Raw genomic sequence first — 4,721 nt, 5'->3', positions numbered from 1 at the left:
TGATGGGATGTAAGGTGAGCACCAGGTGGTTCTGTCCTTGTTGCGTTGAGAGGCGTGGCTTCAAGGGTGGTGGTGTGTGAAATGGAGGTGTTGAACCAGAGGGCGCTGTCAACCACGTGGGAAGGCAATTTGTGATCGTGGAAGAAGGAGACCAACTGGCTCTTTCTGAGGTGAAATTGGTCATCCTGGAAACATATGTGCTGGAGGTGGAGGAATTGGGAATAAGGAATGGCGTTCTTACACGAGATAGGGTTGGAGGAGATGTAGTCTAGATACATGTGGGAGTCGGTGGGCTTGTAGTATATGTCTGTAATTAGTCAGTTGCCAGAGTCGGTGATGGAGAGGTCCAGGAAGGTGAGGGAAGTTGCCAAGAGGATCCGGATAAATTTGAGGTCGGAGTGGAAGGTGTTGGTAAAGTTGGTGAGCTATGCAACCTCCTCGTTCGAGCACCAAGTGAACCCAAACATTCATCAATGTAGCGGAGGAACAGGTGGAGGATGGTGCCTGTGTAATTGTGAAAGATGGACAGTTCCGCGTATCTAACAAACAGGCAGGCATAGCTAGGCCTTACGTGGTGCCCATGGCTACCAGCGTCAATGGAGGAAGTGGGAGAATTGGAAAGAGAAGTTGTTGATTGTGAGCACCAGTTCAGCCAAGTGGATGAGGATGTCGGTGGGAAGGTACTGATTGGGATGGTGTGAGATTAAGAAATGGAAGGCTTGTAGACTTCTGTCATGGCAGATGGATTTGTACAGGGACTGGATGTCCACAGTGAAGATGACGCGATGGGGGCTAGGGAAACGAAATTCTTGGAGGAGGTGAAGTGCATAGGGGTGTCACAAATGTAAGTGGGAATTTCCTGAACTGGGAAGAGAGGAGTGTGTCGATGTAGGAAGAGATGATTCGGATGGGACAGGCTCAGGATGAGACAATAGGTCGACTGGGGCAGTCAGGTTTGTGAATCTTAGGAAGGAGGTAGAATTGGGGAGTGCGCAGTTCACAGATAATGAGGTTGAAGGTTGTGGATAGGAGATGCCCAGAGGTGATGAGATTGTGGTTGGTCTGGGAGATGATGGTTTGGTGAGAGGAGGAGAGTTTGTGATCGTGGTCTGTAGGAGGAGGAGCCTGCCAGTTGGCAAATGGCTTCAGCTTTGTTCCTCTGCCCGACTCACAAGACTAATTCCTGATGAATGGCTTATGCCTAAATCGTCCATTCTCCTGCACCTCGGATGTTGCCTGACCTGCTGTGCTTTTCCAGTACAACACCCTCCACTCATTCATTATTACTGTCTCATTTCACACTGCCAGGTCCATGCTGTCTGTTTGATTCTCATGAGCACTGTTCTCATGGACTGCGACAAAATCTGCCAATCTGAAACAAAAACAGAAATTGCTGTAAAATCACAGGTGTGCTGGCAGCGTCTGTGCAGATGAATCACAGTTAACGTTTCACATCCATTGGGTCCGTCTCTCCACAGATGCTGCCAGACGTCCTGAAATGTTCCAGCAACGTCTGTTTTTGTTTGATTTTCAACATCAGCAATTTTTTTCATTTTTTTTCTTATTTTCTGCCATCATGTTTTAAATATGACTGTGATGGAACGGCCCGATTCCACCAGCCGGCTCCTTTTATTTGGTTCACGTGACCAATGCCTTTCCACTTGGTCACCACGCCCTCCAGCTGCACTGCATATAAATTGACAAAATTGTGGCATTCTCTTGGATTGGTAATCAGGAGCGAGATTGATTGAAAGTATTGAAAATTTAAGATAAACTGATAAAATACGGGATATAAAACGGGAAACTGAAAGGGAAAGAGAGAACAGCGAATGATAATCCTTTGACAAAACTGAAATACAATTGCTCAAGATTCAGGAAGGACTTTCATCCACAAACATACCACAATATGGAATGTAATTTTGAAACAACCAATGCAAGCAGATAGCAAAATCTTCATTTTAAAGTCTTGCTGCAACTGTTTTGGTTTTCATGAACGCACACATGGGATGCAGGGCTGTAATGATCTCCTAAAATGGAAAAGGAAATCCTTGCCTTCGAGGATACGTGGGGAATGTTCACTGATTTTTCCCAGTAATGGCAGGACTGTCCTCTGGAAGCATATGAGTAAAATCTTTCAATGTTTCATTGAGTTTCGAATGAGTGGTGAAGGGAATGTCTCCATTCACAAATTAAACGGTCAGTAGAATTCAATACAGGGACCCATGAAATGATGAACAAGAACACGGACATACGATACACAATAGCTACGACAATTACTATGTGAAACTCTGGTTTCAAGGTGAAACTCTGTAAATGAGGCTGATGTCGTAAAATAACAGCAGACAGAAGTCATATCCTAATGAGTAGGATAATGAATCGAATCGTCACTTGGAGACGCAACACCTACTTTAAAGATTTGACCACATTCACATGATGTTATGCATATTTCGTACATTCTTAACTCCACCCAAGAAATCCACCAAGAAAACTCTGTCCTTTTGTGTTGTTAACCATCTGTACTTCTCTGCAGCACGCCATTTAAGATAAAATATGCTCAGACCAAAATTCAGTTCAATACAATATTCAAACGGTCCAATGTGATTTCTTTTTTGATTATTGCAACTACCTTTGTGAGTTTGCAACAAACTGTGTAACATGAAACCAGTTCAACATCTATTTTCCCGGAATTTAAAGCAGTGCACATGGGAAACGTTATCCATCTGCTGAAAAATCACCTTCGTCTCTCTCTCCACATATGTCTCTTCACGTTTTAGATACTTGCAGTATGTTTGTTGATCAAGGAGTCATTATTCAGAAAATGTCGTTTCTCAATCCACAAACATCGGTATTTTCCCATAAACTTGGCTTTGCTCAATATCACCTTCTGGCCGTATCCCTCAACACGACGACAAATTGAAGCTGCTCCATGTGAGGCTCAAAATTAAACCTTCGGCACAGCACAGCCCACTGTACTGGAACAGAGATACCGTGCACTGGTCACCTTCAGCACAGGAGCAACACATTAATGCTTACCTCCACATTCCTGGTTTTACCTTAACGTTTGGGAAACTGAGTTTCTCTGATTCCATGGCTAGTAACGGGGATTATATGATCATCTTCACCAGGGTTTCTGTCCCCACGTGAGGAAAGTGGTGAGGTACTCATTGTAAAGATGGATAGATTGATGAAATGTACAATTTCATATTTTGCCTTCACTAACCCATGGGCTTTTTATTTTGTGTTGCATCTGTAGAAATCTTAAAATCTTCATCTTGAACAGACTCAATGACAGATATCCATTGTGTCTCTGGCATCGAATTTCAAAGTTTAAACTCCCTCTGAATCCTTCCACCGCAGTCCGCTGTTTGGGAAGTGTTCCTGTTGTGGGATATGCACATCCCCGTCTGTCACCTGCTGCTCCCAGTATGCGCTCTGGCACTGCACTCATTTTCCATCTGACACTTGCTCACTGTGTTGCTGTGATCATACAGTGACTTGGTGTCGCACGGCCCAGGAAAATGATACAGATCAAGGTTTTTGCATTGTTGAGTTCAATTGTCAGTTTAGCCTTATTTTGGATTTTGACATTGTCTGTCCTGTACACAAGTGAGTGTCAAAAACATCTGAGCGGAAGTTAGGTGTTCCGAATAATGACATTGAGCACTATGCACTCTCCTCCAGTCTGGAAAACAATTCCTCACAGGCAAGTTAATAGACAATAGACAGCAGGTGCAGGAGTAGGCCATTCTGCCCTTCGAGCCAGCACCACCATTCATTATGATCATGGCTGAACATCCTCAATCTGTATCCTGTTCCTGCCTTAGTCCCATAACCCTTGACTCCACGATCCTTCAGAGTTCGATCCAACTCTTTATTGAAAGAAAACCTCCTGCTGTCTCGGGTTCTTCATTCCATTGACTTCAAATCTTCACAGAATTCAACAGACCTTGTTACATATTCATTTCCTCACATTTGTTCAGATCAATGTGTGCACAGTGTGACAGTGGGAGTGCACTTGCCCCACATCCCAGGGGTCAGACCATAGTCTTGGAACCGTACTGTGTTATTTCTCATTTCACCAACACCAGGGAGAAATATCTGCTTCTCTGCATGATTTACAAAATTCAATTATTCATAAGGTCAGAGCTTTTCGTGTATCTGTGACGAGGTGGGCCGAGAGGTTTAGGCGATGGACTGCTCATCCATTGTGCGCTGCACGCGTGGGTTCGAATCCCACTCTCGTCGCTGTCATCACCGGCTTTCAATGGTGTGGTTTTCAGATTATCACAGCTGTTGTATGGAAACTGGGATTCGAATAGTTATTTTATCTGCATTGACGCTATGACAAAAATCTCAAAGAATAGTTTGAGCCTGTTGAATAAACTACATTACAATGTCGGTTGCATTGGGATAATGAAAAGGAGCGCGAATTTCTTTTTCAAGTCAAGTTGCTGTTAACGTTTTTTCGTATGAAAGACATACAGGAAAATCAAATACTGAGAGCTGCGAAGTGCATGTTATGCAAAGGGATTCTTAATGAATGTTTTGCCATATGAAATCCGGAGGACGTTGAGTAGAAGTAATTAATCCTGGTGAGAAGAGCACAGCGAGACAGCACAAAATAATGGAGATATTTCAAAGGGGCAGGGCGTGGGTTTCGGGGCACTGAGAACTGGCTGTAAATGCACAGTGGAGAATTGCTGCTGTGGGTGCCGTGCATG

At 43.9% G+C, this 4,721-nt stretch overlaps 1 non-coding gene across 1 annotated transcript; it reads left to right on the top strand.

Annotated features, from left to right (window-relative positions):
- The first annotated feature begins 4,162 nt into the window (after positions 1 to 4,162).
- trnas-gcu (transfer RNA serine (anticodon GCU)) lies at positions 4,163 to 4,245 on the top strand. Its single transcript has one exon. It is a non-coding gene; the product is annotated as a tRNA-Ser (tRNA).
- Positions 4,246 to 4,721: the final 476 nt, after the last annotated feature.

This window comes from Chiloscyllium punctatum, unplaced genomic scaffold (assembly GCF_047496795.1).
Source record: "Chiloscyllium punctatum isolate Juve2018m unplaced genomic scaffold, sChiPun1.3 scaffold_634, whole genome shotgun sequence".
NCBI classification, from domain to species: domain Eukaryota; kingdom Metazoa; phylum Chordata; class Chondrichthyes; order Orectolobiformes; family Hemiscylliidae; genus Chiloscyllium; species Chiloscyllium punctatum.
The sequence above is the reverse complement of the archived record's forward strand: the minus strand, read 5'-3'. Positions and strand labels throughout refer to the sequence as shown.